This window comes from Lissotriton helveticus, chromosome 1_1 (assembly GCF_964261635.1).
Source record: "Lissotriton helveticus chromosome 1_1, aLisHel1.1, whole genome shotgun sequence".
NCBI lineage: Eukaryota > Metazoa > Chordata > Amphibia > Caudata > Salamandridae > Lissotriton > Lissotriton helveticus.
The window spans coordinates 697,532,859-697,550,407 of record NC_136057.1 but is presented as its reverse complement, the minus strand read 5'-3'; the positions used below and the strand labels follow the sequence as shown (position 1 = coordinate 697,550,407).

The 17,549-nt window shown below is 44.1% G+C and overlaps 1 protein-coding gene across 1 annotated transcript in view; it reads right to left on the bottom strand.

Moving 5' to 3' along the window:
* The window catches only part of LOC144762712 (uncharacterized), a 127,559-nt gene extending 116,955 nt beyond the window's left edge, over nucleotides 1-10,604 (bottom strand). Inside the window, exon 1 of the mRNA XM_078647959.1 lies at nucleotides 10,429-10,604. The gene's annotated coding sequence lies outside the window, so the exon portion shown is untranslated. The remainder of the gene's footprint in view (nucleotides 1-10,428) is intronic.
* Between the last annotated feature and the right edge of the window lie 6,945 nt (nucleotides 10,605-17,549).

Below are 17,549 nucleotides of genomic sequence, written 5' to 3'. Positions count from 1 at the left end.
AAATAGAGCTTGTCTTCTGTTCCGAAGTCTTAGGGACACAAAGACTTCTCCACCAGCTCCCCGTAACTTCTTTGCTGGGAGTTCTGACCTGCTAAGAGGTGCCTGCTGCTGATTTGGACCTTTGGAGGCTGTTTGCCGCTGGAAGCTGGAAAAGTAATGCAACTTCAAGAAGCGCGATGCATCTGCACCTGTTTCCGAAGCATCGCCAACGAAATCAACGCAGTGCCTGCCGCATCTCAACAAATCGCCGCCCGCTGAATCCCATGCACGATCTCCAAAGTCCGAGATCACCGCACTGATTCTAACGCAGGCCCTACTGTGCGGCTGCAAGAACCAAAGCATCATGGGACCACGGCTGAAGAGAACAACGCAGTGTCGTCACCGCCACCGCATTGAGAACCGATGCATTCCTGATCCTCACGTACCGCATCTGGGCACCACAACATCAAGAACACCGGGGTTGCAGTAAGAAACCAACGCATCACCTCCCCGCACAGTAAGAAACCGACTCATCACCTCTCCTTCAGTAAGGCACCAACACATCACCTCCCCTGAAGTAAGGAACCAATGCATCACCTTTCCTGGGCGTAAGGAACCGACGTATCACCTTCCTTCATCAGTTTTTGTTTGTGTGAGCGTTGCATCCAAGGTACTTTGTGTGAAAAGTGTTGAATCAACAATTTGCTTTGAACAGAACTATTTTTACCTTTCAAAAGTAATATTTTGATTACTGTATTGTGGATTTTTGTTGTTTGGTCTTGTTTTGTTTAGTTTAGTTTAGATAAAGATTACTTATTTTTCTAAACTGTTGTGATATCCATTTGTAGTGTTTTCGCTGTATTATTGTATGTGTTCGCAAATGCTTTCCAACTATCTCTGAGATAAGACTGTCTGTTCATGCCCAGCTACCAACGGGGTGAGCTGAGGTTATCTTATAAGTGTATCCCCCTTACTATGACTAGGAAGAAGTGTCCCTACTTCAACAAAGGTGCAAACCCTTGCCAACTAGAGACCCCCATTTCTAACAGGTGCCAAAAAAAAGGAAACAGCCAATGACAGTCAATGGTTCTGGTAGACAGGACCAAAGTGCAATTGCAGGCAGACCACGATGGAGCCTGGGCTGGATACACCAAGTGGATTGGTCCCGGTCAATGTCTGAAAGTCAAAAAATGTATAAACATTAATGTTGTATAATGTTTTAAAGCCTCCCACTGATCAGAAGAAGTTTTCATTTATTTCTAAACTTTCTTCTGGTGCCCAAACAACCACAGAGTAGACTTCTAACCCCTCCAGGACCTCTTGGGAGACACTTAGAGACTCAGAGTGTCAGACAGATGCCAAAAAAGGGTCCAGTCAAGTCTAAATGTTGGTAATCAGCTGGATCATTAAGGAAAAAGGCCTCTTGCAGCTTATTGTGTCCCTGTACACCTAGGAGGTCATCCAACTGATCCTTAGAGTTGTTCAAGTGAAGTAGGTCCAGCCACTCATGTGTTCTCCTACAACTTAAAAAGCAGGTTCTGTTCTTCCACAGTTCCAGAAAATGTTCTGAGGATGGAAACTTGGGGTTGCCAGTTTTATGGTTGGCACCAACTAGTTGGAGGGGGATGGGGGGTTGACTCCTGGACACTCCTTAACCAGAGTTTCAATTCCTCATCAGAGGTAGTAAGTGCTATACAATTGCAATTTATTATTACAATGGAGTAAATATACTTTGTGGCAACGTTGTCGATATTTTCTGTAGTTCCTGTATGCTTTCCCGCAAACAGATGCAAAATGTCAGGAGGCAGGGCATTCTCAAGCTGGCGAAAGTCTTCAGCCACAATAAACTTGCGCTGTGAGGGCTGGGGTGTGCGGAGGGGTGTCATAAGAAAATCAATAGTGTCCACCCAAATATAAGACTAAAATCCAGTTTTGAGTAGGCCCTGTACCCAAAACAAACCAGAAGACAGGAGGACAAGAGTAGGGTTCATCAGCAAGGAAAAGGTGATGCACATGAATTGTCCTAGCATTTGTTTTGCTCTCTTTCAAGTGCACCTTAGTGTTACATGTGTCAGGCAGAATTTGACATTGTAGAGCCAACAAGATGGCAAATCCCCAACCTTCTGCTGAGCTCTAAGGAGTCATCCCTGCACATTCAGTTCAACCGGTCAATCACAGTGACCTAATGTGTAGCTTCTGGGAAGAATACCATACCTCATTCACACCTCTCTCAGTAAAAGGATTTTCTGGAGGGTTTATGCACAATAGTCTTCACGAACTTCAGGCAGGGAAAAGGTATCTTTTAAAAGTTACTTTTCCCAAATATTTATTAAAACTTTGGCTTCACTATTGAATTCGATGTTTAATACCTAATAAAAATTGTTGTTTAATTATTTTCTAGCCGGTCCCATTCATGAGCTACTGTATCAGTTTTTTAAATTATTTTAACATATATTATTGATTTATCAAGGTATAAATCGAGTGGGAGCTCGCATTAAACAGTTGACACATCGGATAAGGCCAAAGTACCTGCATTAGCAAACAAATATAAACACCTGAATAACCTGCAGGCTACACAACTTAAACAGAAATATGACACAGAGCATTTAAAACCCCAGAAGACTAGATAAATTATCACACGTTCAACCCATTTGTAAAGGTCCTGAGTAGTGTATGGATGGGCAGCTCATTGGGGGCCTTTCTATATTGGGTCTATGTCTGGCAGAGGCGGTAGTTCTATTCCTCGATAACTCGCTCACCTAGACCATATTTTCTTACATTTGTGGGGCACCCTCTTGCCTGGAATACTGCGACCTCTGCTCCCATGCACGAATCTAAAGCTTTCTTCCAACCCCCAAGTGTTGAGGGAGATGTCGCCTTCCACTGCTTTGCGATGTCCCTCTTAGCCAGGGTGAGAGCCAGGAAAAGCAACTGCTGTTTGTAAATGTTTCCTCCAATCCTGTCTGTGCTGTGTAATAGGTAAAGTCACGGGTCGACTGGGAGGACTCAACCCAAGACCTGCACTAGGCAGGGCATCACCGTACGCCAGAATGGCTGCAGTGCTCCGCAGCTCCACACTGTATGTAGAAAAGAACCCTGTTCTGTCTCACAGCAGAGACACATTGGGGATGGAATAGCCCCCATCTGCCACAATCGTACACAGGTGTAATATATACAATGTATATATTTAAACTGAATAAGGCGATATCGCGAGGACACTGCTGCACTTCGGGGGCTGGCCAGAGCCTCCGACTAATCATCATCAGTCATATCCGGTAGGTCCCTGAGCCACGACGCCCTTGTCTTATGTATGGTGGTTTGGGCATGAGTGGTCAGCGTCTGATATAGCTGGCGTATTTTGTGAGCCCCAATGTCCCCTGTGATCAGTCACCCTTCTAGCAGGTGATATTCGGGCAGAGTCTCTAATGCATTAAGTTGGGTGTGAAGTGCATGTCTCAATTGTAGATACTTGTTCAATTGTGACTTATAAAATTGTAAATTATTCTGCATCTGGGTGAAGGATTTTAGTACGGTGACCCAGGGTGGATATCCCCAGTAAATTGCACTTCTGAAACCCTCCCAGCGCTGCTACCGGACAAAAGTAGGTACATTTCCATTGCGGTGTCAAACCGGTAATGCGGCCCTGCCACCCAATCCGCTGAACCCCAAGTCGCCAAATTCTTATCACTACTTTACCGGCAGGCAGCAAGAAATCCACACTGGTGTGACTATAAAGGAATAGGAGAAGAGGTTTACGTTCCAGAGCTCTATGTTCCAACTGGTAGGCTGGATCCATTGGTGAATGATGGCATCACTCGTTAATGACCAATAAATGGGATGCCTCATAAAACGCAAACACGTCTGCCACCGATATGCCCCCACAGTACGTGGACTGTGCACAAGTGCTCATTGCCACTCTAACCACCCCACCATCCCTTAGGAATTAGTTATGAATAGCACTGATTTTTGAGAACCATGTGCGAGTTATGTCGTATGGGAAATTGTTTATTCTATGTAAAATTCAGGGGAGAGACTATCTTAAAGATCGTTGAACGGCCATACAAGGACAAAGGTAAGTGAGACCAAATTGTCGTCTCATCCCTCAAGCCAGCCAGTAGTGGGGTTATATTATAGGCACACAAGACTTTCGGGCATGGAGAGACATATATGCCCATGTATGTAAAGCCTGTAGTCGCATGTGACAGTTGCGCCACCCAAGTAGAGCATCCCTGTTCCCCACTCACCGGGAACAGAACCGAATTTGCAGGGTTAGTATGAAGACTGGATGTTTCACCAAACACTCAGAGTATTTGTAAGATACGAGGTCTAGAAATCCAGGAGTCTGTCATAAAGAATAACACATCGTCAGCATAAAGTGCTATGCTGTTAGAGCACGATTCTGTCCATTCAAATCCCCTAATCACCGGGTCCCTTTGGGCCCATGCCGCAAGGGCTCTACAATTAGAGCAAACAGTAATGGTGACAGGGCCCTGGCCGATCGTAAAGGGAGTCGAGCTATGTCCAGCCACCTGGACGGAGGCAGTTAGATCTGTATATAATAGTCTGATGCATGTCTCAAAGCGCGGACCAAAATTAGCAGCTTCCAGGAGCTGGAACAGATATGTCAGGCTAAGGGAGTCAAAAGCTTTTCAATATCTGCTAATAAGATCGCCATGGGACGACATAGCTAAGGAGCCTTGGCCAATGCATTATGAACTCTCTGTATGTTATGCCTGGTGGAGCAATGAGGCATAAAGCCAGACCGATCAGGGCGGATCAGATCCAAGTTGCAGGTTCGAAGACGGTCTGCAAAGACCTTGCCCAGTAGCTTGGTCTCAAAATTTATGAGGGAGATTGGGCGATACGACGATGTATCTTAAGGTGGACGGCCGGGTTTTAAAAATAAGACGATTTCTGCATGCCACCAGTCTGCTGGCAGCATTTGGTTGTCGCAAGCTTCATCAATTACATCTAAGAGGTATGGGGTTAAAACCCCTATTTGGGATTTAAGAAATTCAGCCGGGAACCCGTTGGGACCTGGGGCTCAGCCCGTGCGAATATTACTAAGTGTGGTAGTAAGTTCATCTAACCGTGATAGGGGCATCTAGCTGCTCTCTTATATCATCCGAGAGTGTGCAAGGGGGAATATCCTGCAGGAATTCGGAGAGTTGTGCTTCCAAAATTTGCTCAGTGCATCTATACAGGGCAGAGAAGTACCTGGCATATTTTTCGGCTACCAGTGTGGGGGAGGAATATATAGTCCCGTCAAGCCCCCGCAGTGTTGGGATACAAGAAGGGGAGTTATTCGCCTGGCACAGCCTGTCAGCCTGTGTAGCAATTTACTAGATTTGTCCCCCCACTGATATACCCTGTGTTGTGAGGCTAACCAGATTACTCTTGCCTCTTGTGAGAGGTGTTGCCATATGTTCTGTTGCGCTAACAGTAGATTTCGTTGGTGCTGTGGGTTGTGATCTGCTATGAGTTGATCTTCGAGGGTCCGTTAACAGTTTTCAAGATCATCTAACTCTGCTCGTCTTTTACGTTTTCTCCTGGAGCAGAAGCTTATGTCTACTCCCCGAATGGTGGGTTTGAATGCTTCCCATAGAGTAGCTCTGAATGGGGCTGAGGGTACCTTATCTGCCAGGTATTCTGACACTGTCTTGGATATGGGCTCCCGATATTCTAAATCCCGGAGATGCCATGGGGACATGTGCCATCTGAAGGGGGATTTCTGGGCCCAAGTGCTGAGTTTGCACAGAACAGGGGAATGATCCGAAAGACCCCGCGGTAGGTGAGATGTATGTGAGACCTTAGAAACACACTGCCGCGATATGAAAATGTAGTCTAGTCTGGACAGGGACCCATGAACCAAGGACATGTATGTATAGCCAGATACCTCCGGATGATAGTCCCGCCAGACTTCTGCCCATCCCAACGGAGTGGCTAGGAGATGTAACTTTGATTCTCCCCCTTCAGCCGTCCTCCCTGGGATAGTCGCCTATCTATTGGGGCCATCACGTCGTTCCAGTCGCCCCCAGCAGTGTCATACCCTCAAGGAGTTCGCCCCACAGCTGCGTAATCTGTTCAACAAAGGTGTTCCCGAGGGGGGGAGGGCATATGCTACCTATGGTTATCTGTTCCCCATATAGCATTCTGGACGCCGTAGTATATCTCCCACCCGGGTCTAGGCAGACCTTGATATGGACAAAGGGGCCCCTGCGGTGTATGAGTATAGCCGTGCGCCGGGAGCCCCAGGCAAATCCGGAGTGATAAACCGTCTGATATCCAAACCTGGACCGACAGGGAGCTTTATTACCAACTAAGTGTGTTTCTTGTAGGAGGAGGATGTCCACTGCACAGCACTTGGCCTGTTGTACAAATGCCCCCAGCTTAACTTTGTCCATTATCACCCTGACATTCCAGCTGACGATTGAAAGTTCCCCCACTGGGGCCTGTTGTATCAAGCTTGTCATCCCCACCCATATGACTGTCACCTGTCACTACGCATATGGGGCCTGAACTGTGTCTCTGTGTACAATAAATTATAATAACAAAAACATTTTGATTACTGAAAAGAAACCCCGCCCCCAACCCCCACCCCAATACTTCCTTACAATTAGAGCATCTGTTGCGGTAGAGAATACCCTGAACACCCAACAGGGAGGCCCCGGAGTACCTCGCCACTCTGTTCCCAACACCCCTTTAAACGGGAACATAAAAGTTTAGGGATGTGATTGTACTGTATCAGTTTTTAATCTGTACTGTAATTTACTACATAGGATAGCTACACCTTCCACAGTGAAAATTGCTATTAGTGCCTTTTCATTGTAGGGACATGGTAACTTTGATTTTTTACATGCACCACTTTTAAATACCATGCACCCCACCTTTTGGGATAGAAGGACGCAAAGGGGTGACTTAGTAATATTTACAAGGGAAGTTTTTTCCTGGCAACAAAGTTTATTTTAACAGGTCGAACTACAAGTGTAAACTGCAGCAGCCAGGCTACAATTGTTGGACTGAAGTCATGTCTTCCATGTTACAGTAGAGGATAGCACAATAAGAGCTGCAGTTCACAGGCAGCATGTAACTTTCCATGCCATGGGTGCAATTTGTACTAAGGCCTTGTTGGAGAGTTAAATACACCAAACAGGGATTTCTACGCTCTTTATGTGTTAGAGCACATACACTACAGCAGTGCCCGGTTAACAATTTTTAAAATCAGCAGTAAAATGCAGTAAATAATGGGGGTCAATACGCAAAAAGGAGCATTTTTTCACATGTATACACACAACACTGAAATTACAGATAAACTTTGAAATAGATTTTGCATGGTAGGAATCTTTTCTCTTGGGTGCACTAAACTAAAACAAGCATTGGCAAATCCAAGCGGTCTCGCTTTTGCTACCAGCCACTGACCAGTTTTTTCCGCCCAGATGGTTGTCAAGCATGCATAACCATGCATGGCAGCCATCCTGTAAATAAGTTTCTAATTGTTTATAATCTAAATTACAAGATGACCACTGTAAATCTACCCTTGTGCACAGTGCCCATCTTGTAATGGGGTTTCTCATTTTTTAAGCTCCATTACAAGTTGACTGCTGTGCATGTACATACATATTCGGTGGTCATCTCATAATGTATTTTTTAAAACAATTAAGAAAATCCATTACACAATAGAAGCCTTGTACATTCCTGCATGCACAGTGGCCTTCTCCAGACTAGACTACAGCAACGTCCTCTACCTAGGCATTGGCACAAAGCTCTCCAGCAGACTTCACATGGGTCAAAACTCGGCTGCTAGACTCATACTCAGCCTCCCTCAATGAGCAAACATCTCCAAACACCTCATAGACCTCCACTGGCTCCCCTTCCAGAAATGCACAATTTTCTAATTGCTTTTGCTTACCTACAAAGCACTCAAAAATGTATGCCGTGAATACCTCAACAACCACATCCACGAATCTAAAAAGCACCTCATTACATTAGCATAAGACGACATAAAACATAAAACATACAATATTTGAATAATATGGCTTTTCCAATGATTGTGAAGCAATTCAACAAGCACTGACAAAGTCAAAAGTAGGAGCATCCTGGCGCCTGAGTGTGTGCCTGCGGGGTGGGATGGAGCATCTTTTGGCAGAGCCATTTATCCTACTTTTGTAAGGGCGTAGCTTCAGGGTGGGAGTTTGGGGTGGGGTGTTACATCCCCTAAAAAATATATTTTATGGTAAATAGTTGGTTACGGGTGCTTTCAGTCAGGTATTGTGAGGTCACTCTGGGTTTTTACATGCACTCACAGAAAAAAACACACACATACTCTCTCTCTCTGTCTTAAAACTTGGTTCGTTTGAAACTATTGGGGGGATTCACTAAGATTTTATGCAGTGTTTGCAGCACAAAACTAACGTGAACAATCTTTTTTTTACTATTTACTTTCCAGCGCTAGACTTGTGGCATACCATGGGTGAAGCATGGGCGTTCCCATGCAACCACCCAAGGTTTCTGACTTTAAAGCCTGTTTACTAAATAAAGTAGATGGGGTTTAGCGTCAGAAAACTCCGGCCTTTTAAAGTAGGCGCAACAAAGGGGAAATGCTTTCATTTCTCCTTCCTTTTCCCACTTTGTATGTGTGCTGCACTGTACACCACACATACAAAGAGGGGAAAGGGTTAAAGTCCGTCTATGCATAGTATTTTGTACTGGAAGGGTAACCTTCCAGTACAAAACCTATGCTTGACTCATGGAGACACTCTTGCCCTATAATGCAAAGATGTGTCGGTGGCACATGGCAGCCCCGGCACTAGGGAGAGGGGAGGAGAGGGCCATTTCCTCTCTCCTTTTCATGCAGTGCAGCATTTGCAGCTGACTGTGCTGCTTGAGTGAGTGGTAAATCTGGCCCTATTGTGTTTTAAGTGTCCCTAACAATCAGCACTCCTGTCCTGTTTGTCATGTAATGTATTTTAACTTTATATGCCAGCATGATTGTTGGGAAATCTGAATCTCCCCCTCCCCTCGCCCCTCCCCAATTTTACTGACCAAGCTACGCCCCTGTAGTTTTGCGTGGGTGGGGACTGACCGTGTGGTAGGGCACAATAAATAGTAAACCGGTAGCAGAACAGTGGAGTGATGACCACAGGGGACGAGTAAAAAGCCCTAAAAAGCCCATGTAACCTTCCACAAAATGCCATGGTTTTATGGGTAGTCTATCCAGCCAAAAGCAACTTCTCAAAAATGATAACATCAACACCAATGGCCATAGGGGGCAGACCAAAAGCTCACCACACTGTACTGTATCCATGTACGTATGCAGGCGCGCAATGCCCATTGGACTCAAAGGGCTACAGCCTCCCCACCCCGTCCTGTGTGTCAGGATGAGACAGCTTCCCGGTCACTCACACAGCCGCACCCGAGCACTTCACAGGTCTTTCAGACCATTTGCATGTTAATGAGGCCTTGCTGTTGTTTCACCCCTTCTAAGAGCCCCTGCAGCTCCACTCTGACTATTGCTTAAAGATTCAGCCACCCCCCGAAATGTTTTCCTAGCCCCCACCCCAGAAATTTGGCTCTAGTTGCGCCTTTGTACGAATTTGTATAAGTATTGATTGATAACATGAGATCTCCAAGAGAAAGGCACGGCTGTCTGTATTTGAGACAAAAAACGTAGTTGAAATTCATAGACGTTGTGAAATAGAAACGTGTACCATGCAACAGTGGGCTCGAGCCTCGAAGCAGAACGCTGGCAACGTGCCACCGCTTATCAGGGCTGCCGAGCAGCCGAGCCCAATTCACAGTAATACCTGCTTATATCAAGAATTTTAGAAACAACTGTTGTTGATTCCAGGTGAATATTAGTTGGGTTAATTTAGGAGTGTAGAAGCGGGGTGTGAAGAGGAACTTCCTTGCTTCCCAGTACTACAACATCGTCACCGGCTTGTCTGTATAGTAATGAATGCCCGCATACATGCCAACAGACCCGATTCAGGCGGGAGACTACCGATTTTTCCAAAATGGCTTTATTTCAGTTGTCTGAAATTGCATTTTCAACAATAGAAGTAAATGGGGAATTTTTATTCTCCCGATTTTTTACTTTAAATCTCCCACGTCCCTGTCCTAAAATGTTGGCAGGTATGATGCCCGGGGTTCCAATATTTGAAATTGCCACCGGAGACAAGGACAAAAGCCAGCGCCCCATCTTCTGAATTAATTCAGGATATTTTCGGAATACATTAGTTGGCTTCTTCTTTCATTAAACTAACCACCACTGCTGGATGACCACCGGAGGGCAGTTGACACCACAATTTTTACAGCAAAACCCTGGAGGAAATACTTGTCAACGCATACCTAGACGATTATAATATTTCTTGAAACTATTTCACGTGCATAGTTCAGGAACAAAATGCACCCCCTGGGTCAGATACGTACACACCACGCGCGAGCACGTACCTTTTGGGGGCACACAGGTTTCTCCGGATTCTGCTGCAGATGCCGCCTTAACTCGGACCAGTGCTTGCACTCGGTGGCTTTCAGCTACCAAGCCAGAGAATACAGACGAGCAACACAATACAATCGGTGCTGAACTATTCGGAAAGCAGGGAAATAGGTCAAAAATTCAGTTTATATCATATTATACTGCATAATAAATCCCGGGAGGGATCTTCGCTGGTGCAGCCCTGTTTTAGCACCAGGCGAGGTGTTGCTAAGAGCGTTGCATGAGGTAAAACAAATATTTAATAGAGTGACCTCAGCATTTGTTATTATACCATAGGAGTGGCTGTTTGCAGTTGCTGTAGATACAGCAGTGAGAGAAAACGGGCGTTAAGCTGCACATTGTTTACGCACTAGATTCAATTGGGTTTTGGCAGAAAATAAACCTGGCATGCGCTTCACATCTTTGGAACGGACGACTCATTCGAAATCCACGAACAAAGCAATTTTTAAATGAGCATTTTGACAACTCTTGAGAATTAAATGTAAGAAACATTGGCAATGAACCTCCTGGGCAGCATGATAGTCTGAGAAAGCCAGGTATCTCTGGAGAAGGGACGGTGCCTTCGTTAGGTTCTACATTTAACTATTCATTGTATTCTTTCCTTCTACGTCTGTCTTACATACCGACTCTCCTTAGCGCACTTAACAGCCAAATAATCAGTTCACTATATCAGCAGCAAAACAGCTGTGCTTCAGTCACTTTCGTGCCACCTACGTGCAACAAGACGAGATGTTCAAAGCAGACACCCTCGAGCCACCTACGTTCCACAAAAAGATATATTAAAAGCAGACACCCTCTCCACACACTTTCTTTTCTACTGCGACAGGGAGAAGTCCATGCTTACCCAATGACACATATGTAACTGCTTTGTAAAGCCTGAATTCCCTGCTATTTTATCTTATGCTCTAGAATACATTCCTTTTCATACATTGCAAGTACCAGACCCTAAAGAAGGGAACCTGATTCGAAAAATTGTAAAGGTTAATCCAGCGGTCCCTGTTGAAGCACTGCGCCTCCAGTTATCCATAGTTAGCTCTTTTCCTGGGGCTATAGTAAATATAATAAGATGGGCGTGCAATTTATTACATGCTGAAGTAGGATCCTTAAGGGACTTATTAAACCTTGAAACATTTAAAAGCGAATCTGTGCAATATACTTTTATTAAGAATCTTAACACAGAGCTAGAACTTTCTCAGTGCACAATACGTCTTTTAAAGTCTTGGACTCCTTCACTTTTTAAGTTATTCTTGAAGAATTTGACTCTAAGAATAAGCAATGAGATGGACGTAAAGCACTGCTCTCAGTTTTCACACTATAATCGTACGTAGATGCAAGAGAATATGAGATTCAGAAAAGATACCTGCTGTTCACGTTAGCACATAGCGTCCAATGCTGCATTATTTAGTTGCGCTTAGGGATTCTACCACTAAAATTCTACAATAAAAATGTGATTAAATCTGACAATAGGACAGGCTTATGCGACCTCTGTAAGGGAGGTGTACAAACAAGATTTAACTTATGTATTATATGTCTGCCCAAACAAAATACTGGTAGAGGCCTTATGTCGTTTTCAAAAAACCAATATGCTTTAGATATAATGTATTCACTGTGCAAGGTCTAATTGTGCTTATAAGATCGCCATCTACTTAATTTGATTGCCATAATCTGTTCACATTTTTTAATGTTGTTAAATTAATTCTAAAAAAAAAATTGTGATTGGTTTTTATAATGAAAATTATGCTTTGTAATATTGCTAATTTTATCTTTTTTGCTGATCTCTGCAGAGGTCTAAATCAAGTAAAACTTTTAATTTACTTTACAACCTTCACTTTTATCATCAATTTGGGCCCATTCTGTAATTTTGGCGTGTGTTAAAGTGCCTTGTGTTAAATTTCGTCAACATGGAACTTGTCTTTTGTAGACGTTCACAGAATTAATATTTAAAGGAAATATTTTCTTGGTTTAAAGTTCCAACTGACGCATGTTATGAAGCGCCCCATGGTGCTTGCAATGAAATAATGAGGAGATGCAAAGGTGAAAGATAACAGGTGGTTCTCTCTAAAGTCCCGAAACGTGAGGTGAGGTTTATAATCAATACCCTGAAGGGCATGGTGAAATGACGGTCTGCTAAATTGTGAGTTCAAATTGTTCAAATTGTGAGTTATTCAAGGAGTCCCTGTGCTGGGTTTCGACCATGTCCCCAGAAGGACATTGGTGAGGGCTTTGTTGAACGGGAGTAGGGGTTCAGAGGAGGAGATTCCTACTCCTGATTGTGTCACCTCTGTTAAGATGTTTGTCTTCACTGACATAGAGGGCCAGGGCCGGAATGGCTACCGGGCAGTTTGAATGCTGCTGAGCTGGGGGCTGATTTTGTTGATGGGAACCTGTGGGTACAAAATGAAATTTGTTTTGTTTTCATTATTTCGAAGAACAAGTAGGTCTCCATGTACAAAATCAGCGCCCACTGCAGTAAAATCAGCCAGCAGCTCGGCAGCATTCCAAACTGCCCGATAGTCAGTCCGGCCCTGCAGAGGGCAACTGAAGATCAAGGACCTCAGCTGTCCTCTGCACCACCATTGCATGTGTAGCTCCCTCCTCCCTAGCCAGGGCAAAGAGAGAAAACATGCCGGTATCTGGAGACGTATCGAGTCCGCTGGCATCAACCAGATCCTCACACCAGTCCATATCTTCTTGATCATAAGGCTGGTATTCTAAAGGGTCCAGCGACATCTCCCTTTCCTCCCTGAGGTGTAGCACTTAGGAATAGGGCTCAGGCTCTAACCTAGGACACGAGGTCTGTCGGTACCGGAATCGGTGTATGTAGATGCAGCTCTGTGTCAGATTCAGGGATCACAATGGGGCTGGTGTCGCTGGTGGGCCCCAGGAGCTTTGGGAACAGTGGAAGGTTGGGATGATGGCATGACTGGAGGTGGCCTGGATCCGTACCTGAATGCATGGGGCCCATCAGAGCGGGGGCCGGAGCCACTGGCACAAAACCAGATGGGGCCCCCTCTGACCCTGCAGGACCCAAAAACACGACAGAGGGGTCAGGCTGCTTAAATATGAGATGCATGGCCTCATCAAACTCTTTAATTTGAGCGGCGGTCGTTCTGGCTCCCAGAAAACTGGGGAGGTGCAGAGTTGGCCCATGCACAGAATCCAAGGAACCAGGCCTCGAATGTCGGTGTTCCTTCATCGGTCAATGGAAGAGGAGAAATCAAAGCACGCTTCAACTTCTTATGTTTTTGTTCCTCTTACCTGTATGCCCTAATGATTTTTAATGGGACTAAGAGGACTTCGGACTCCGTGTAACGGTCCTGGGACCTTCCTCTCGACAAGGACCAGGACTTCCAAGGAGTCACATGCTGGGCTGCGAACAGCTTCAGGGACCACTCCCTCAAAGCCTTTAGTGTCATGGCCCAGCAATCAGAGCACAACTTGGAGTTGTGCCGAAAGAAAAGAACTGCAGAGGTGGCGCCTTAGGGGACGCAGATTTCACTTCCGGCGCAGATGACACCAATGCCACACAGAGCCGACCAATGCCACCTACTGGCATGCAGGAGTACTTCTCAAGAAAAATCTTCTGGATCCTGTCTGATATCTGGAGAAATTCAAAGGTAAGGAATCTGCAGCTAGAAATCTTTATTAGATATGTGAAACTGTTGCTCTATCCCTCTCCACTAAGTTTCTATACAACACAGGAGCTTGCTTTAAATCCCAATCACACACATATTTTTCCCTGAGCTCTTCAGGTACTAAGTTGGAAAAGGTTTACATTATTACCTCCTCCCCTTAAAGAGCATACCTTACGAAAACTGGAGGCCAATCATCTTCTATAGAATGTTACCATAAGCATCCGATAAAAGAAGCCAGACTAGTGCTTCTATGCCTCCCCCACAATCTTTAGTTCTACATTATGAGCCTTAGCAGGAGTGTTTGTGTGTCGGTCTGGATTTGCAACCTTTACACATTTTTTTAGTTGGAATCACCAACAGATGCTCTTTGAGATTCAGTTGAACTATCCCCACTTCTGGTGCACAGAAGCACTATTGCCCAACTCCTGTTCCACAGAAGAATCCATAGTTTACAGCAGAGGTTCCCAAACTTTTGACTCCTGAGGACCCCCATTGAGTCACTACTGGAAGCCGGGGATGCCCAAGCAATTTGGATGATTTAAATTTCAAACATTAAAACAGTAATTAAAAAAAAATAAACACACATGTGCACAGAAAAAACATGTTGAATTACTAAGGATTTTAGTAGTTTATATTGAAAGAATTTGCAAAAAAGGAAATATTTTAATGGGAAGGTTAGTGCTGCATCTCTGTGACGAACTTTTAAATGGTTGGTTTTATTTCGCAGTACAAGGCTCCTGCTCCTATCAGGGAAAGACTGGAAACCCAAAGCAGCCCTGGCAAATGTTTTCAGACCAGTTCCCATACGGTGCACCCCTAGTGCAGTGAATGAGCCTGACATCTACAAAGGGAGCTTTGGGAGTCTCTCCCCTAAAGTAAATTTAGGAAACAAGAGTGCATTTTACAACACATTTATCATTATATATTGAAATGTATTAGCTTTTAAAGAAAAGTAAATGATGACCTTACAATGCACCATGGGGTTCTTCAATGATTCCCTTATTATCCCCCACCAACAGTGCCTCTCATCTCTCCATAGCCCCTCTGTCACGTGTATTTTATTTGTTTTATAGTATCTCTCATACCATTGTAGGATGTCAGAGCACTTTACAGCAAACACATATAGAGACAATGTATCATATGTGTAAACCAGTGTATAGAAAATGTTACATAAGGCAAAGGGGAGTACAGGGTGTAGGATTCACATGTCATTCATACTGGTAGGCATTTGTAAACAGTGTTTGGTCTGGAGAAGCACAAACTCAGGTTTTAGAACATAACACAGTGGTTAGCATTGACTTTAACAATAAAAATGTATTTCCACCCAAATAGACCTTTTAGCAGAATCAGGTTACAGAAAGACTGGGAAAAAACATAAGTTACTAACTTGTACCATGCAGTTTGCAAGCAGCTCTTTGATGACAATTTATAGGTCACTGTGCTCGATTACGATTGTCACTTATGAACTGCACAGTAACAAAAGAATATCTGTGACAAAAGCAGTACCCCACTGACCTATGCACATAAAATAGTTTGTTTTTTTAAATGCATGGCACACGTTCTTTGCAGTAGGCGTATTAACCCTCTGTGCTACTTTAGATAAGTCAAAGCGGCTACTGGACAAAACTCTGTCCGAGCAGATACATTAATCACTGGTGTTATCTTGACACTTTTATTGTAGCTCGAAAACTGCTAATTATACAAGGAACTTTTCAATGCTTTTAAAATTGCTCCTGAGGACCCCCATGGAATGTGTCAAAGACCCCTGGGGTCTTTTTCTTAATGTTAGTCTTGGAGTCTGATCGAACCTTTCTCTTCGTTCTTTACACTAAGCAGTCTCTCATCCCGAGTCACGTTTCTGCTTGACATACTCGGCTTTTCTGCGATACTCAGTCAGTCCACTTGCTTCTGTCCTTCAACTTTTGGAGGCCTGAAAAAAATGGGAAGAACAGACATAGTGATTGTGATACCGATCCAGTTTTTTATTTTGATATACCCCAGCTGTTTTCCTGTATTGAGGGAGATCCAATCCATTTTTTTCAGTTTTCCTTTTTATGTCTTTTTAGTCTCCGGTAGAGCTTTCTCTTCGCCGCAAGCTTCAGTCTTACCTTTTGCTTTGAGATGAGGTTAAGAGCCAAATGTATCATGCCACACAGAGGTGTAAACTCCAGAAATAATTGTTAGTAATTCCCATTCATGTTCCTGAAAGGGATAGTTGCTAACCGCTGGCGTACCTCCAGCATGGCAGCTTCTACTTGAATGTTGCTCAGAATGATTGAAGAGGCTGTTTCAAAATTACGCATCAATTTAATTCATACATCTAGAGCTGGTCCAGGTCCATGCTCATTTTGCACTTGCTTTAATACCCCCGGTAGTACTGCTAATGAGGAGGTTCCATGAGTTATAGTGTAAATACTTGCCAATGCTGCTCCCCATGTGTTGCAATCATCTAGAGTAGCAGCAGCATCTCAAGGGGAAGATACATAATGACGATTTTATTTATTTTTATTTATTTATGCATTTTTATATAGCGCGGACTTTACCCGAAGGTGTCAGAGCGCTTCACATTAGGAACAGAACTGATACATGAGAACATTACAAGTGAGCAAAATACAAAGGCAAACGTTACATTAAGTGAAGCAAAATTACAATTGTGCGCCAACAAAGTATAAGAGGTAGTAAACGGTGCATTACAAAAGTGACAATCGTGAGTCAACAAAATACAAGAGGTAGCAAACGGTGCATTGCAGTAGGAAAAAGTGACGTGTGCAGGTTACAAAAAGCGTACAAAATAAATATAGAGGTATAATACTGCAATATATGGAGGACACTCCAGCACAAGAACAAACGTTACGTAGGCACTGGTGGCACTTGTGCAGGTGTCGAAACAAACAAATGTAGGAGGTAGAAAACAGTGTGTTACCGGAGAGAGTGACGGGTGCAAGTCACCCACGAGTCCCAGACACAGGAGGAAGGACAATACTGCAATAAGAGGCAGACTTTCAAACCACAAGAACACACTTGGAAGACACTTCCATAGTCAAATAAAGTAGGTTTTTCAGTAGTTGAAGGGCTTCCTTCAGATAGCAGAGAAGGCATGAATTACATTTGGAAATGTCTTTGAAGAAGGAGAACTTTGAGGTCAGATTTGAAGGCTTGGGAGTGTGATGTATTCCTATAGATTCTGTATCGATCCCCCTATTCCTGACCCTATTCTGGTTAGCAAACTAACAAGTTAACTAGCAGCCATCTCATGAGGCAGAAAACCCCCATGATGCAGGAACCGTTATCTGATAAAGCCACACTACGGCACAGGAACGTGTTATCTGATTAGGTCATAACGCTTGCCATCTAATTAGACAAGCGATATTCCTCCAGCCCCTGATAAGGCATACGGAGTTCTCAAAACAAATCAAACCTATGACAGACCTGGGAAAAAC